The 18,057-nt window shown below is 35.7% G+C and overlaps 1 pseudogene; it reads left to right on the plus strand.

The window, feature by feature from the left end:
- Positions 1-18,057, plus strand: part of LOC110642439 (DNA mismatch repair protein MSH1, mitochondrial-like) — a 51,190-nt pseudogene that overhangs the window by 16,713 nt on the left and 16,420 nt on the right.

The raw sequence follows: 18,057 nt of genomic DNA on the forward strand, positions 1-18,057 counted from the left end.
CCCCAAGTTCTTTTATTTTGCTTTTGCTGATTTACTTTTATTTTCATTGCTTTTGTTTTATCTTAAATCTCCCCAAATTCAATTTTTGACATTGTTAAATCTTGTCCCTTGTAGATGTAATTCAATGAAGAAAGGCTGGTGAACTGTTGGGGAAGTAATTCTTAACTTGAAAAATTTTGTCCTTCAAAAGAACTGATAAGTTTTTGCTGCATAATCTGTGCAGGAGCTGCAATCTAGTTCATGCAGAAGCAAAATGAAATCTGCAGCAAAAAAGGGTGTCTGCAGCAAATGGCTTGTATTTTTGGTGAGGTTGGATGTATATCAATGGAGGAAGGTTGGTGAACTGCTGAAGTTGCTATCTGGTTTATGCAGAGCAGAAAAATAGAATCTGCAGCAGATCACTTAAGTTCTTGGTGAGGTTGGGTGTGTATTTTTTTTTTAATACTTGTGCTTATAATGTTAAAATGGTGGTAAGTGAATCATTTTTGCAGTTTTGAGCTTCTTTGGGTTATAGGATACAAGATAGAAATGCTGCATTTTCTTGGCAAATCTTGGAGAGTTCATTTCTCATTTGTGGTTAGATGCAACTTTATGCAGATTTTTATGGAGTTTTATGTGCTGAATGTTGATTTGCAGAATTTGAGTCAAAATGGCATAGCTCTCAAAGGTCTTTTATGTAGGATCAATGTCTACATGCCTGTGTGATGCATTTTTGATGAACTTTGTATATATTGATGTGTTTTTGGTGAAAAATTCTCATGGTTTATGCTTCATGGAATTATATTTCCTCATTCTAGGGTATTTTTCACACTTGCAATCCATGTTCTATTGCATTCTTGATCTTGCTAACTTGTGCATAAGCAACTGCATAGCTTATGCAATCCTGCATAACCACAATTCTTGCCATTTTCCACCTTTATTGCAAGTGCATAAGGAGGGTGCATAGCTTATGCAACTCTGCATAACCTCATTTTGTCAAATTTCATATCTGTTAAAACTTGCATAAGGTGAGTGCATGACTTATGCACATTTGCACAACTTCAAATTCTGCATTTTCTCTCTCTGCCGAAGTCTGCATAAGCAGAGTGCATAACCTATGCACTTCTGCATAACTAAAAACTCTGAATTTCCAATTCTGTCGAGGGGTGCATAAGCAGAGTGCATAACCTATGCACTTCTGCATGACCAGAAACCCAGAAAAATCAAACTTGCCGAGGGGTGCATAAGGAAGGTGCATAAGTTATGCACTTCCGCATAACCAAGAACTCCAAAAATACAACTTGCCGAGGGGTGCATAAGCAGAGTGCATAACCTATGCACTTCTGCATAACCAAAAATCAGAAAATTCCAAAAGTTGCCGAGACCTGCATAAGCAATGTGCATAGCCTATGCACTTCTGCATAACCAAAGATTCTGAATTTCAAAACCCACCGCAGAGTGCATAAGCAGAGTGCATAACCTATGCACTTCTGCATGACCCGATTTTCTGAAACACCACTTCCGCCGAGAGATGCATAAGGGGAGTGCATAACTTATGCACTCCCGCATGACTTCGCTCCTCAACATTTCAAGGGTCACCGAAACATGCATAAGGACAGTGCATGACCTATGCACTTGTGCATAAGCATTTCTCTGAAGTTTAAATCATTTTGAAACATGTACAAAAGAGTGCACAGGTTATGCATAAATCATTTTCCCCTTATGCAGTCTCCTACAAACCCGATTCAAATTCATTTTCGGCAAACAAAACTTCCCACCTCCACTTCCCGACTCTTCACCCCACGACCGCCCTTCAACCTCCATTCCTTCCGGCATTCTCGCCGTCTCTCTCCCATCTTCTCCACCAGCACTCTCATCACGAAAACCCTAAATCCCCCCCTACATTTTCATTTCCCCCTATCTCTTCTCCATCGGCAATGGAGTCCCCTCCACATTCCCGCCCCGCCTCTCCTCTCGAAGTCTCTCCATTGTCATCGATACATCCCACGCCAATCCTCCACCACAAACGACACCCCCACCACCTCCACCAACCACATACAAATGCAAAATCCGATCCAAATCCGTGCGACCCATGTCCTCTGCTCCTCCTCTATCCAAACGCAAAGACCCACCCACCCCATTTTCGGAACCACCTCCTAAAAAGCCAAAAGCTCCACTCTCTACACTTCTTCCAAAGAAAAGACAATTTCAAAGAACCCCATTTGTATCAAAGCTACCCTGGCCTCTCCCTGATACAATTCAAAAAGCCGCTTTCAAGAGACTCAAAGATAGAAGGGTACAACCTACTAGGTATATATCTGCTGATGCTCTACAATCTCTTGGTTTATTTGACAATGTAGTTACATTTCTTGACGGTATGGGTTGGACAGAATTTGTGCATAAGCAAGAGGTAGTTTATCCAATTCTAGTTTTGGAGTTTATTTCTTCATTCTCTGCTACCCTCAACTTGCATGATGTAGACCATAAACCAATTATGACATTTAGATGCTTGGGGCAAAATAGAGAACTGTCATTAGACCAATTCCATAGCATTTTTGGTTTTGCAATTGATGGGTTCTTTAGAGTACCACATACTGGAGTAGAGGTAGCCAACAAGGGCATTTGGAATCCTGCCCAATTTTGGAGAATCATAACAAACCAACCTCAAACTTTCTCTGCTGGTAGATCCAAAACATCCCAAATCCTTGACCCTGCACTTAGGTTTATTCATAGGCTGATGGCTAGCACCATATTGGGCAGAGGAACTAGTCTCGTGTCAGGCAAATCTGAACTATTTATGTTATGGTGTGCATTTCACAAAGTTAAGGTATCTCCTGGTTACTTCTTTTGTGAACATGTGCTGCACATTGCCACCAAATCCATAGGTGATATTGTTTTGGGTGGGCTTATCACTGTCATAGCCAAGCATTTTGGTTTTAATCCTGCAGAGCACTCAATCCCAGCACTTGAAGACACTTCCTATTTTGATACTGCACATTTAACCAAAACAGGGTTTACTCTGTCATGTTTTGATCCTGTCCACCCCGCAATGTAAACCGAGCCTATTGCACAACCGTAAACCCAACCTTTCACACGGTCCCCACAAAGACCCTACGCACCTACCCCACCCCTTCAAATTTACTCAGACATTCCAAAGAAATTTCTGCTCACCATTCCTCCTACGGCTAAACCTACCTCATCCACAAAGACTCCTCGCATTCAACACTAAAGCCTTATTCACCTACCTTGACAGTCTTAGTGATGATATCTACTTTGTGGATAGGAAGCTTGACAGTGGTCTTGATACACTAAAGGATCGTCATGATCAGCTATTTGACCTTGTCATGGAAACCAGGGACAAACAGAAAGAACTGAAGGAGATGGTGAAGCAACTCATGATCTTTTGGGCATGCCTCCCCCACCTCCATCACCTCCTCCAAAGACCATCTTTTCGACAAATAGCAGCCTACAAGCCCTTTAGCAACATCCTTAGACAAAGGCAAGACAATAGACATAGATTAGTGTCTGTTTTACTTTTGTTCAATCTTGTAGGACCTTTTCTTTGTAAATATGTTCAAACATTTATAGTTTGTTTCACATTATGTTTGTTTGTTCTGAATTAGTTTATTTTACATTCTGTTTTTCTTGAAGTTTTATTGAATAGCTATTACATTAGTCTTCTTTGATTTTTATTGCACTTATTGCCCTTTTGTACATATCTGCCCATACTCTATATATATTTCCATACTTCTACTGCTGGTTGTACATTTCCTCTTGCCAATTCCCATGCAGCAGCTTTGTATACACTGCACAGCTATGAATTTCCTCATGCATAACCTTTGCATAGCCTGTGCAACTCTTTCTGCTACTTCAGAATCGCATGTGTTGTATTCCCCTTATGCCACTGTCCTGCATAGCCTATGCAACATATATTGCCTCTTATGCAGCACCGCATGGCTTATGCACCTTACCTATGCAAATACTCTGGACAGCTCTTAACTCTGCATGACCTATGCAGCTTCTTATGCATCCCTTTAGCTTGAATTCTCATACTAGGTAACTCTTTCCTTTTGTTCTTAAATTTCACAATTCCTGGTAATTTCTCTTTACTTTGAATTTTGATAATGCACTACTTGAGACATTGAGGACAATGTCTAATTTTGAGTTTGGGGGTGCACATTCATTTTGATTTTTGCTTCATTTTTTTTACATTTTGAGTATAGGAACATCTCATCCCATTTCATTTACATATATTGTAAATATTTTACATATACATCCATACATACATATACATAACACATTTACACACACATTATACATCACTTAGAAATTATACACTTTGCACACAAATAGACTTCTTCCATTTAGTTAATGCATTACTCATTTTAGGAATCATGCACCATACATTAAAATCTTTTGCCAAATCCCTTGAGTATTGAAAATGTGCCTATGAGAGTGATTTGACTCACCCTTTTAGTTGGGTTTGTGGATTGAAAGTTTCCTAAGAGGTGCAAAGTTTTGAAGTGTTTATCTCTTGCCTATATCTTCTTAGCCAAAAAGCCACCCAACTAGTCATTTGGAGATGGAAGTGTTTAGAGGGAGTTATTGGATATAAGGTAGTCAAATGATGTCTCACCAATCCTAGAACAAATTTTCTAAACCTTTCAAGGCGAAATACCAGCTTGTACTTGAAAAGAGAGATGATTAGGCATTCTTTGATTTAAACCTTCTCATTTTAAACCTTTGGCCCTTTTTCCTAATTAAAATTGACCTTTGAAAACCCCTTTGAGCCTTTTTATCCCTAATTTTTCTTGAAATCCTTATTGCTACCTAGCCAATGAACCAAACACTCCAACCCTTTTCATGAGAATAATATTGAATATTAGGTACACTTTCTAAAAAAAATAAAAATAAAAATAAAAAAAAAAGAAAAAATATACAATAAAAGGGAGAAGAAGTGCTTGTCATCTTGTAAAAGTGCTAGTATATGTGCTTTTCACTATTGCCATTCAAAATGAAAGAAATCCACCCAAAGTATTAAAAGAAATGAGTTTGGGGGTGGCATTTTTAGGGACAATCATCAAAAGAAAATGCAAAATACAAGTCTAAAGTATCAAAATGTCCCTCCATTTTTATGTGTTTTGTAAACTATGCTAGCACTTGACAATTCTCATTGTGTACTTCTCTCCTCCATATATACAAAAAAAAAAGAAGAAAAAGAAAAAATTATAATAAAATAAGAAGTGTACCTTATGTTTAAAAATTGAAAATATTCTCATGCTTTGAATACTTTTTACCCATCTTTCTTCTTAGCCTCATTTTAAACCCCATGGCCTCATTACATCCCTAAAAAGACCTTTGATCTCTTGATAGTACTTGCTACATTAGTGGAGATAGGAGTAGGGAATTTGCCTATGGGATTGGAAAACTATTCATCTATTCATTCAATTCTATCATTCCATGTTGAGATACTTTGGTTATCAATTGTCCTAGAATTCTTTTTGAGCATGACTATCTCTTTTGATTGGTTGGTTTGGGGATTTTGAATGATAATTGACTTGATGGCTAAGCGGTGAAAGCTTGGATAAGCATTAGATTCTTTGCATTTTGAAGGATGGGTATATGGATTGTTAGTATGGCTAAAGGTGTGTTTAGTTACTTTAATAGGTGATTTTCATAGTTCTTTGGATAAGGCACCCCTAAAAATTTTTTGCATTTCATTTTAAAGTTTGCTTGAGGACAAGCAAAAGCTTGAGTTTGGGGGTATTTGATGCATACATTTTGCATAATCATTTAGGTTTAATTTCATAGCTATTTTATTTGATTATTAGTCACTTTTAGCTAATTTCATTAGTTATTTAGTTAGTTTTCCATAATTGTCAATTTTGGATTAATTTGTAATTTTTACTTTGTTTTGTAGGAAAAATGGTGTTTTTGAAGGACTGAAGAGAATTTTGCCATTGAGGAGTGTCTTCTACAGCCAAAGATGTCAAAAACAAGTTTTCAAGCTGAAATATGCATTGACCAAATTGTGCATAACTTGCCGCATAAGCTATGCAGATCTGCATAAGGAGAAAGATCACTGTTCCAGAACCACCAAGTGTGCATAAGGAGACAAAGATAGCTTATGCACATTCCGCCTCCCTTATGCACCTTCACGGAATTGTGCATAACCTATGCACCAAGTCATGCGCTTTTGCATAAGTGGCCCAGAACCCTGAATCGCAATAGGATCAGATAACTTATGCAGTCCACTTATGCGATCCATAAATAGTTCATTAATGAGTCATGTGAAGATTCCCTTAATGTATTCCTCCTAGAACATACTATTTTAGGGCTCCATGTCAGAAAAATGCTATATATAGTCTCATTTTCCCATTTTAGAGGGGGACAAGGAGCAAAGAAGAAAAGGAGAGGGGCTAAGCAGAATTTGAAGAGCCATCTTCACCTTCCACACCATTTTTCAACTAAGATTTGCAGATTTCTTTCTTTCTTTACACTTTTCTACATTTCTAGTGTTTAATTTCTTACTTCTTAGCTTAGATTAAAGCTTTATTTCCATTTAAACTCATCATATCTTGTAAGCATTATGGATAGTGAGTAGTTTACTTTTGATTCTGGAGTAAGGGATGTAATATTTAGTTATTTTTGTGGATTTGAACTGGGTTAGTCTCAATTTAATGAATTTATGAGGTTTAATCCATTTCTTGTGTGCTTATTCACATGCTTAATGAAGGGCCCCATTAAGTTATGTTCTTAATCCTTGGTTGAAGCACCGAAAGGAGAAAACCAAGTGATAGTTAATCAAGAAATTGGACTTAATTAACTTAGATCTAGAAATAGACTAAGGGTTAAGAGGGTTTTAATATATTGATTAAAGAACCTAATGGGTCTTGGTTAATTTTAACTCCACGAAAGTAGGATTAAGTTAATTAAGGCACTCTTTGTCTCACTCGAAAGAGTTTTCAAAGGATTTTAGAATTAATCTCCTTTAAACCCATAAATTTCATAAAATTGGATAACCGATTTAAAATCCCAAAATAGCTCGAATATGAAATCCCGAACTCCGGAATCGCCTTTTTACCATTGTTAATTTCTAGTTAAATTTAATCACTTGCCATTTTGAATATTGCCATATTTGAACTTGCTTATTTCAATTTGATGCAATTTTAGTTTAATTAATACATTGTTGAATAGAATATTAATTTTGCATATTTAGATTTCATACTCCATTACCCATCAATTCATTACTTCAATTTCAAAAATATTTCTATTTACTCAACTTTTTATATCAAAAATTCAATCATTAACACAACTCCTCGTGGGATCGATATTTTTCTATACTACTTGTACGACCCGTGCACTTGCGGTAGGGACGCATCAGTCTCCCAATAAAATCTAAACTAAAATAAAGTCTTTTGAAGAATCTTATGAGTTTCCAGTCACAGAAATTTACTTGAAGTTTCCATTGTTACCGTTTCATCCTCATTGTCTGATAGAATTGCTTTCTTCTATTGAATTTGTTCTTAGTTTGTGTTAATCCTCCACATGTTCCTTTTCTTTTTTTCCCATCCTGTTGCATAATAGAACTGATATTTCCCTACTTGGTACTGTTAATTCATTACTTTTCAGATATGTAAGAGATCTTCTTCTGAACCCTCCTGCTTATGAAATTGCATCCGCAATTCAAGGTGAGTTTGTGATGCATATTTCACATAGGTTGTTGTTTGAAGAGAAAAATGGGGTGACATTATAGGTAAAATGTGTAAATGAATGTGGAGCATGCAATTCGCTTATTTTGAAGTATTTAATTAAAAATGAATATGGAGTACACAATTTGCTTATATTGAACTGTATTTCTTTGGCAGCGACGTGCAAACTTATGAGCAATGTAACATGCTCAATCCCGGAATTTACTTGCGTTAGGTCTGCAAAGGTTGTTTTCACTTGCTTTTGCGTGTATTTGGCATAAAAAGAATGATATGCTTTCGTGATCCTTCTTATTTGTTGTTTGGTATTTAATCTTAATAATGCCTTTTTGTAAATAAATTTATTTCCTCATTACGATCAGATGGAATACACCTTCTTCAGCTTTGACTAACTACATTATGCACAAGTAGTTGCACAACTTAGTATTTACAAGTGTCATTAAATTTTTGATTGGTTTCAATTTGGTCACTCAACTTTTATTCATCTGCAAGATGGTTACTTGTCCAAGATTTTCAATTGCACAAAAGAGGAAGAATTGAAATTCAATGTGGCAGTTTTGCAGATAAATTGCATGCATGTTATGTTGCTTTTCTCTTTAACTTTTGTAAAGCTGGTTTTAGTAATTATATTATAGATGAAACAAAAGTTGGATGACCAAATTGGAAAACTTGAAATTTTATTACTACTTGAACTTGAGTACTAATTTGATTGACTAATAATGCAATTTTCCTTATCATTTTGTTAAGACAATTTAGAGCATATGCTTGTTATTTGGATTGCAATACTTTTCATTTGTGAGCTGTTTCCTTAGGGGCAATCATCACATTACTAAAGTTTGATTAAAACATTTACAATGTTTTTGTTTATAAGTTATAAATATTATCATTATCATTGCTGTCGTGCAGTCTCAATTCCAGCTCAGAATTGTCAGATTGATGCTGTTACTGTTGATGAGTGTGACTTTAGAATTTAACTTCATGATTTAGAGCTAGAAGTATGTGTTGACTTTTTGAAGGAGATCTGTTTAGGTTTCATTTTATAGAACTCTGCAATTGTGTTCCTTTTTGTTCACTCTTGAGGTAAAGAAGTTGCTTTGTTTAACCCTTCATTTGGTTATTTCCTCTCTCATTCCTGCTTCCTATTTGCATTTACTTGCAACTTAGTTAATATGCAGTTATGCACTTATTGTTATTGTTCTTCTCCTTGTTATTTGTCAAGGATATTTCCTTCTTTCAAATTATGCTTCTGTACGTAATCTTGTATTTCTTTCATGTCTTGCAGCTGGTGAAGCTACTCGAACTGAGGGAGGCTAATCATATTGAGTTTCGCAGAATAAAAAATATGCTTGATGAAATATTGCACATGTATAGAAACTCTGAGCATTGTGAAATCCTAAAAGCATTAATGGATCCTACATGGGTGGCAACTGGTTTGAAAGTTGACTTTGAAACATTGGTAAGTGGAAGTATCATGCCTTTTTTAAGAACATACACACACTTCTCACTATGTTTGCTAATATGTTATGTTTAAGAACAAACCTAAAATTCTCATTATGTTTTACTCATCTTGGCTTCGTAGACATGATGTTTTGCTTTTGGATAAAGTTAGCAATCAATTAAAAAGGTGGTGATGATTTATTGTGAAAAGAATCCAAAATTTATGTCATTATGAAACTTCTTATTATGTGTATTCAACTTGTGTAGTTTTTAGGATTGTTGATGAATTAGAAATCTCGTTCTTTATTTATTAGGTTTCCTTTTGCTCCATTTCTGGTAAGCATATCAATTGGTTCATTGATGTTATGTTATTGTGCTCAAATCTAGTTTACTTAAAGTGTGGATAAAATCTAGGTTTCCTAACAGTATGTTTGGATGGAGTGTATTGAGGTTTTTTAAAGTAGGGTAAGGTAAGGTATCAAAATCTCTCCAATCCACTAATTTGGTGAGTTGATGATGCATACATTTTATATCATCATTTAGGTATAATTTTTGCACATAATTTACCTTTGTTCATAGCTATTACTATAAATATTAGCATATATTTAGTCAATTTTACACTTCTTAGTTTAATTTTTTAAATTTATTTATTTTGTAGGTTAAATTTGGAGAAATTTAGTGTATTTTGATCATAGCAGCCATTTGGAAGAAATTAGAATTGAATTGCAAAAATTTTAAAGTTGAGTTAAAGAGGCCGAAAGTGACACAACTAGTGACACAGCTTGTGTCACAGGTTGTGTCGATTGTCAGATATGCAATTTTTCTAAGGCAGCAGGTTTCACAACCTACGACACAACCCGCGACACAACCGATTCAGCTTGTGTCGTTTTACTGAAAATGGCTGACGTGGTATTTTCGTTCCTCTGATTTAATACATCACTTTCTCTAGAATCTTCTGCCTTTTTACCCATTATAGGGCAGACCTCTGAACCATATAAAAGCTCCTTTATCTCTTTCTTTCCATAAGGAGAAAGAAAGAGAGATTTTGCAAGAAAGAAGGAGAGGAAGAGGAGCTCGTGAAGTCTGGTTTTGCAGCAGCAGCAGAAGCCATTTTTTGCAACTCTCCAATAACAAAAATCTTCATCATTTTACTGAGTTTTTCTATTCCTTAGCTTAGATTTTCATTATTTCTTCATTTCTATGCTTGGGTTTGTCTTGAAACCATGATTTGTGAGTAGATATTTGAGATTCTGGAGATGGGTTTGTAAATATTGCTTTGTATTGTGGTTTTTGAACTGATTTAGTCATTTAAATGAGATTTGCTGCATTTTGATTTATTGCTTGTGAGCTTGTTGCCTTGCTTGATGAATGGGCCCTCATTAAGTTAAGTTTTAATCATTTACAGATGAACTGAAAAGTGAATGTTTGGGATAGATAATCTGGCAATTAACTTAGTTTTCTTGGTGTTAGAGATAAACTAAGAGGATTAAGGGGACTTTTTAAAATCAATTAGAGCTTTAATTGGGTTTTTATTAGGTTTGAAATACCGTGAAAATAGGGTTTGATTTAATGAATACCAACTTTGAAATGCTTGAAAAAGGTTTCAAAGAACTAAGAATTGATTTCCCTCAAAATTGCACTTCTCATGTGTTTGGCTAAATTAGGGATGAATCACATGCAAACAATATTAAAAACCCTATCTCTAGAATCACTTCAATTTTTATTGAATTTAGATTTAATTCCTCCCAATTTTATAATTAGAAATTTCAATTTAAATTTTGGTAATCTAGTTTAATTAATTTAGTTAATTGTTTGATTTAGTTTAAATTCATCAAATACCAATTTTAATTTTAAATATCATTTTTAATATTTTTAAATTTTACCATTCTAATTAGCTTATCCTTTTATTTCCAATTTAAGCACAATTCCCTGTGGGAACGATATTATTTTTAAAACTATACTACTGTGACCCATGCACTTACGGAAGCTACTTCACAGCTAGCACAATCAAGTTTTTAGCGCCATTGCCGGGGAATTGTTTGTTTTTAAGTTGGATTTTAATTGTTTTAAGCTGATTAAAATTTTTATTTTCTTTTATTTTCACTACTGTTCCTTGTGTTTTTCAGGTACTTTTCTTATTTATGAGACGATCGAAAAGCACAAGTGATACTGAATTATTGTTCAACCCTGAAATTGAAAAATTTTGTCGAGCCAACAAAAAGGAATACAAGAGAAGAAAGGAAGCAAAAAAGGAAGAACAACAAAGATTTGACCAAGAGGAGAAAATTAAAAATATGGAGAATCAAAATAAAGCTATTGGTGGAGATAATGGAGGAAATGAGCAAAATAGGCAGAATGAAGTTGTTAACCAAAATGATCCTCAGAGAATATCCATGTTAGATTATGCTTTTCCTAGATGTGCTGATGTGAGAGATAACAAACCTATTATTGGAGCTAATCAACTTGAGTTAAAGACTGGTCTCATTCAAATGGTTCAGAATTCACAATTTGGAGGTAGTCCACTTGAAAATCCTCATTCTCATTTGAAGAAATTTTTGATAATATGTGGCATACAAAGACAGCCTGGAGTTTCAAATGAAGTGATTTGGCTCACCTTATTTCCATTCTCTCTTCGGGATTCAACATTAGAGTGGTATGACTCACTTCCACAAGCTACTATAGCTACTTGGGAGCAGCTATCTCAAGCTTTTCTATCTCAATTTTTCCCACCTGGGAAGACCAATCATTTGAGGAATTTGATGGTAGTTTTTAAGCCAAGGGATGATGAAACTTTGTATGAATTTTGGATGAGAGCTTGAAAGCAATGTCCTCATCATGAAATACCCAAATGGATGATTGTTCAAAATTTCTACACTAGAGTTACTCCAGCCATAAGAAACACAATTGATTCACAAGCAGGAGGAGATTTCATGAGAATGACAAGTGAAGAATGCTATAATCTATTAGAGAAGATTGCTCATAATACCCATTTATGGGGAAATCCTAGAGCACTTGAGCCAAAGAAGGCTGGGATTTATGAACTTGACTCAGTTAACTACATGAATGCAAGATTTAATCAGTTGACTCAGCTTCTTAGTGATTTTTGCACAAAGGCAACAACCTCAACTCCTACAACAATGCAACAAGTTGCCTATACAGATGGAACTCAAAGTTGTGGAGTTGATTACTCTTCTTATGGTGATGATTATTTGCAAGAACAAGCTGCTTATGTAGGAGGTTATCAACAGAAACCTATGGGAAATTCTTACTCTAATGTGAACAACTCAACATGGAGACCATAAGCAACTTTTGCTCAACAAGGTCAAAGCTCAAATTATGCTCATAACCAGCAGTATATGCAGCAGAATAGACCTCAGTTTCAGCCTCAATTTCAGCCCACAAGGCAGCCACAACCTGGATATCAAAAAAGAGCACAACAATCCCTTCCACCTCATGAACCGAAGCCAAACTTGGAAAGCATGATGGAGAAATTTTTTGCTAAACAAAGTAAGATGAATAGCAAATTGGAGGAAGAAATGCAACACATGAGATAAACCATGGATCAATTATAAGTCCACAATCGTATGTTGGAGACTCAATTGGCTCAACAAGCAAGCTCATCGGGAAGCAAATCCTATGGCAAACCACCTAGCCAACCACAAAACCCTCATGAACAATGTAAGGTTGTGACCTTGAGAAGTGGTAAGAAACTTGGTCAAGAGAGTGAAAACAAGAAAGAAGAAAAAGAGAGCACAAAAGAAGAAAATTCAGTTGAGAGCAAGAAAAATGAAAAGAAGAAGAAAGCAAAAGTGAGCAAGATGGGGGAGAGAAACCATACATCCCACTTGAGCCTTACAAGCCCACCCTTCCCTACCCTCAAAGATTCATTAAGCATAAGCTAGACAAACAATTTGGCAAATTCCTTGAAGTGCTAAAGAAGTTGTATATCAATGTGCCATTCACTGAGGCACTATCCCAAATGCCAAGTTTTTGAAGGAGATTCTTACCAACAAGAGAAGGCTAGAAGATTATGATACCATTAACTTGGGAGAGCAATGCAGTGCTATAATTCAGAAGAAGTTACCTCCCAAACTCAAAGATCCGGGTGTGTTTTCCATTCCTTGTCATATAGGTGATAATTGTGTGGCAAATGCCTTATGTGACCTTGGAGCTAGTGTCAGCCTAATGCCACTTTCAATATATGAGAAGTTGAATATGGGAGAGTTGAAGCCTACAAACATGTATCTTTCATTGGCTGACCGTTCAATTAAGTATCCAGAAGGTATTCTAGAAAATTTGCCTATTAAGGTTGGGAAATTCTACATTCCGGTGGATTTTATCATTTTAGATATGAAAGAAGACACAAAAATTCCTATCTTATTGGGAAGACCCTTTTTGGCAACAGCTGGTGCATTAATTGATGTAAAGGGTGAGAAATTGACACTTAGAGTGGGAGATGATCAAATGATATTCAACATCAATCCAGCCATGAAAAGGAAACATGAAGAAGTTGAGTCTTGTTTGCGGGTAGACATTATTGATGAGATTGTTCAAGAGCATTTCAGAAAAAGCTATCCACAAGACCCTCTTGAAAATTGCTTGGTCCATGGTGGGAGCATTGATGATGATAATCACAACATAGCTGCCTTTGCACAACACTTGGAGAGCTCTCCACCACATCCTGAAGCCACAAATTTTCAGCTTGAAGAAGTGCAAACTTTGGAGATTAAACCACCATCATTAAAGGTAGAGGATGCCCCAAAAGTAAATCTTAAACCTCTTCCTTCCAACCTCAGGTATGCTTTTCTTGGATCCAATGGAACATATCCTGTTATAATTAATGCATCTTTGACTGATATTGAGATTGACAAATTGTTCAGAGTTTTGAGAGAATATAGGAGAGTTTTGGGTTATACAATTGATGATATAAAGGGAATTAGTCCAACAGTTTGTATGCATAGGATTTTCCTAGAGCCAAATAGTAGACCTTCTATTGAACACCAAAGAAGATTGGATCCTACAATGAAGGATGTTGTGAAAAAGGAAATCCTGAAATTACTGGCTACTGGAATTATTTACCCCATTTCTGACGGTGAGTGGGTTAGTCACATATTGTACTAAAAAAAGGTGGAGTGACAGTTGTTAAAAATGAGAATAATGAATTGATACCGTCTAGAACTGTTACAGGCTGGAGAATGTGCATAGACTATAGGAAGTTGAATAATGCTACAAGAAAAGACCATTTTTCCCTTCCTTTTATGGATCAAATGTTAGAGAGATTAGCCAAGCATTCTTACTTCTGTTACTTAGATGGATATTCTAGTTTCTTTCAAATTCCAATCCATCCTGATGACCAAGAAAAAACTATCTTTACCTGTCCCTATGGCACCTTTGCATATCGAAGGATGCCATTCGGATTGTGTAATGCGCCTGCCACCTTTCAAAGGTGCATGATGGCCATTTTTTCTGATTTTATTGAAGAAATTATGGAGGTTTACATGGATGACTTTTCAGTATATGGCACTAATTTTGATTCATGCTTGACTAATTTGTCTAAAATCTTGCAGAGGTGTGCTGATAATGATCTGGTGTTGAATTGGGAGAAATGCCACTTTATGGTCCAAGAGGGGATCGTTTTAGGGCATTTGATATCAAACAGGGGAATAGAAGTAGATAGAGACAAAATAGAAATTATTGAAAAAATGCCCCCTCCAACCACTGTCAAACGAGTGCGGAGTTTTCTTGGACATGTCGGGTTTTACCGGCAATTTATTCAGGATTTTTCTAAACTTGCTAAACCCTTAATAAATCTTTTGATTCATGATGTTAAATTTGATTTTATTCAAGATTGTATGGTTGCTTTTTACAGGTTAAAGACGGCATTAACAACAGCTCCTATCATGCAACCCCCGGATTGGACTTTGCCATTCAAAATCATGTGTGATGCAAGCAAGTTTGCTGTTGGAGCTATCCTTGGCCAGTGAAAAGATAGAAAACCTTATGCCATTTACTATGCCTTGATGAAGCTCAAGTTAATTATGCTACAACTGAAAAGGAGTTCCTTACAATAGTATTTGCACTAAATAAATTTCGTTCTTATTTGGTCAACTCAAAGGTAATAGTTTTCACTGATCATGCAGTAATAAGGTATTTAATGAGCAAGAAAGAAGCTAAATCTAGGTTGATTAGATGGATTTTGTTACTTCAAGAATTTGATTTAGAAATAAGAGATAAAAAAGGTGTTGAGAATGTGGTGGTTGATCACTTTTCTAGGATAAAAACTGAAAATAAAGATGATAATATTGTGCCAATTGATGAGTTTTTTTTATGAATGAGCAGTTGTATGTGTTGAAATCTGCACTTCCATGGTTTGCTGATATTGTGAATTATTTATCTTGTGGTGTCTTGCCACCTGATTTATCTTGGCAGCAAAAGAAAAGATTCTTGCATGATGTTAAATTTTATTCTTGGGAAGAGCCTCTTTTATTTAGGAGATGTAATGATGGAATAATTAGGAGATGTATACCAGAGGAAGAAATAAATGATGTTATTTATCATTGTCATTCCTCTGAATATGGTGGTCATTGTAGTGTCTCAAAAACTGTTGAAAAAGTCTTGATATCAGGTTTCTATTGGCCTAATATGTTTAAACATGTGAGAAACTTTGTAAGCAAGTGTGAAAGGTGTCAAAGGATAGGCAATATTTCCAAGAGAGATGAAATGCCCTAACAGTCCATATTAGAAGTTGAATTGTTTGATGTGTGGGGAATTAATTTCATGGGGCCATTTCCATCTTCTTATGGGAATAAATATATCTTGGTAGGGGTGGATTATGTATATAAATGGGTAGAAGCTATTGCTACACCTACCAATGATGCAAAAGTTGTGGTGAAATTTCTGAAAAAATTTGTTTTGACCAGATTTGATACTCCACGTGCCATAATCAGTGATAGTGGTAGCCATTTTTGCAACTACCAATTTAAAAAATTAATGAGAAAGTATGGGGTAAAGCATATGATTGCCACACCATATCACCCTCAAACAAATGGCCAAGTAGAAATCACAAATAGAGAACTTAAGCAAATCTTGGAGAAAATTGTCAACAAGTCTAGAAAAGATTGGTTCCTTAAATTAGATGACACTCTTTGGGTAAATAGAACAGTCTTTAAAACCCCCATAGGAACTACACCTTATAGGTTAGTTTTTGGGAAATCATGCCATTTGCCCGTATAGTTAGAACATAAAGCTTATTGGGCCATAAGAGCAATCAATTTTGATTTACAAGCTGCTGGACACAAAAGACTTTTGCAACTTGATGAGTTAGAAGAATTGAGACTTGATGCTTATGAAAGTGCTAGGATCTATAAAGAGAGAACAAAAATATGGCATGATAAGCACATCAAGAAAAAGGACTTTAAAGAAGGAGATTTGGTTCTCTTATTCAATTCAAGGTTGAAATTTTTTCCAGGAAAATTAAAATCAAGGTGGTCAGGTCCATTTAAAGTTGTAAAAGTTTTCCCTCATGGTGCTGTGGAAATTTTTGGTAAAAAATCTGGTAATTTCAAGGTAAATGAGCAAAAGTTAAGGCATTATTCAGTTTGTGAGCCAATTGAGCAGATAGCAACCTGCTATCTCTCTCATTCTCCATAAAATTTTGATTGAGTAAGGTCAAGCTAAAGACCTAAACTTAGCATTTTTGGGCATAACCTACAATTTTTCATTGATTCTTTATTTCTTTCATATATTTGTTTTAAGTTTTTTTTTTTTATACTCTTTATTCAGAGTTTGACATTGTTTTAATTTTCTTATGCAGATGGGATACAATTCATTGCAAGCAAATGAGCATTAAAAATTTTGTTTTTGTTCTAGCTTTAAATTTGTTCACTTGTACTTTTCATCTTTCTATTATTGATTATTTGCTGGTGGATTTTGTAGGACTCATTGCCCTTTTTGTTAATTTTAAGAGGAAGTTTTTCCAAACTTTGACATCTTGGTTTAAAAAGAAAATTATTTAAATGTGGATGTGTGAATTGGTGCTTTGAAAAAATTTTTTTACGAGTGTTTGATGAACATAACAGGTTGAGTAATTAGAATTCATGTTATGAAGGTCTAATCATTTGAAATCTAATTTGTTTCAATTTTTTACGTACTGTGTAATTTTATCAAATTTGGGCAGCAAATTTCACGGCACAATCGATTTTGATTGTGTCGTAACTTGTGTTCAGTAGGCGCAATTTGGGCAGAATATTTCACAACCTGTGGCACAATCGATTTTGGTTGTGTCGTAGCTTGTGTTCACTAGGCATAATTTGGGCAGAATATTTCACAATCTGTGACACAATCGATTTTGGTTGTATTATAGCTTATGTTCACTGGGCACAATTTGGGCAGAAGATTTCACAACTTCCGGTACAACCTCCATTCTTGTGTTTTAACTTGTGTCGTTTATTTTGTTTTGCAGGTTGACAACCCAATTCACCAGAATGGGCCCGCAACCAACCCCATGCCCAAAAAGCCCACTAACCCATTTTGATTTAAAAAAAAAAAAAAAAAAACTAACTAACTAAACCAAAGCCCAAAGACCATTCCCATATCCAAAATCCATCACTTTTACTCCCTAACCCCAACCCATACCCGATAACCCCACTACCTCCCTCTTTCTCTCGACATAACCTCCGACACAACCCCACTCCTTCCTCTACGTCGCAACCTCCGCCACCCACAACGATATTTTTTTTCCTTTTTCTTCTACTTCTTTGTATTCTTCTTCTTCTTTTTCGCTCCCTCTCTTCCATTTTCGCCATGACCGATTCCCCTCTTTCCTTCGAAAACTCCCCTCCCCATTCCTCACACCCTATGCCGCAACCTTAACCCACCAAACCCATGGATACTGAATCGCCGGCAACCCATTCTAGTGATGCCCCCATTGCTA

Source organism: Hevea brasiliensis, chromosome 4 (assembly GCF_030052815.1).
Source record: "Hevea brasiliensis isolate MT/VB/25A 57/8 chromosome 4, ASM3005281v1, whole genome shotgun sequence".
Taxonomy (NCBI): domain Eukaryota; kingdom Viridiplantae; phylum Streptophyta; class Magnoliopsida; order Malpighiales; family Euphorbiaceae; genus Hevea; species Hevea brasiliensis.